This window comes from Gallinula chloropus (assembly GCF_964237585.1).
Source record: "Gallinula chloropus genome assembly, chromosome: 16".
NCBI classification, from domain to species: Eukaryota; Metazoa; Chordata; class Aves; order Gruiformes; family Rallidae; genus Gallinula; species Gallinula chloropus.
The window spans coordinates 264,958-265,970 of record NC_140101.1 but is presented as its reverse complement, the minus strand read 5'-3'; positions in this window follow the sequence as shown (position 1 = coordinate 265,970).

The following is a 1,013-nucleotide window of genomic DNA, read 5'->3' as shown; positions in this document are numbered from 1 at the left end:
AACGCGGCGCGTGAGAGGTTTGTCTGCACGCTGAGAGCCCCGCCACCCCTTCGCACCGCGCTCCCCGAGGGCAGGAGGGGAGGCCTGATGGCAGCCGGTGCGCAGAAACTTCACCTGGCTTTGGCCGTGCCCCTGATCTCTCCATTCGAACTGCAGCACCAGATCTTCCGGGAGCATCCAGCACCAGAGCAGCTGTTCCTCATTGCAACATCACGGCACTGCTGTCCTTGTTTATATATAAATACATACACTGTACCGGACTGAGCACCAGAGCCCAGCGCTGCCGCCGCCCGTCCCCGGCCGGGCCAGCCCTGCTGCCAGCCCCTGCACTGCCGCCTGTGGCCCCCGGCCGGCAGGAGGGTGGCTGTGCCCAGATGGGTGCCCAGCCCCACCGTGCCGCTACCCCTGCGTGAAGCCTGGCCGGACGTGCCCGTGCCCCATGCCCGCCTGCCGCTCGCGCCCTACCTCCCCCCGCGGAGGCGCTGGGAGAAGAGAGAGGCCACCAGCACGCTTCCCTCGCCGGACGCTCCTCTCCCCACCTCTGGCAGCGTTGGGGGCTGCCCCCCACGGCACTGGCTCCCCCCCTGGCTGCCCTTCACCACCATGGGCTTGGACAGCCCCACCTCGCTGCTGCCGGACTCTGGAGGCCGTGGGCCGAGCTCGCTGAGATGCAGCGTGATGGTTTGGAGGGGGCAGAGGGTGGGGGGCAGCTGCGGGGGGTCGGGTGCTGGAGGGCAGGGATCCTGTGAGAGCAAGAGCCCTGGCCAAGGGTGGGTGGGGGGTGCTCCCTGTCCCCTTCCCTGCTGCCTCTGGGATCTCTCTGCCCTGGTGCCTGTGCCGCAGTCGTGGCGCAGAGCCAAGCAGAGCCCCAGCTGTGTACAGCGTGAGCCAGAGCCGCTCGTGGGTGCTGCTGACCCCGGGAGGCACCAGTGCCTGCTCTTGGCCCACTCCCTGCTCCCACACTGCGCCGGGCTCTCAGGCCCTGGCACCCCAGCACTGCACATGTATCTGGG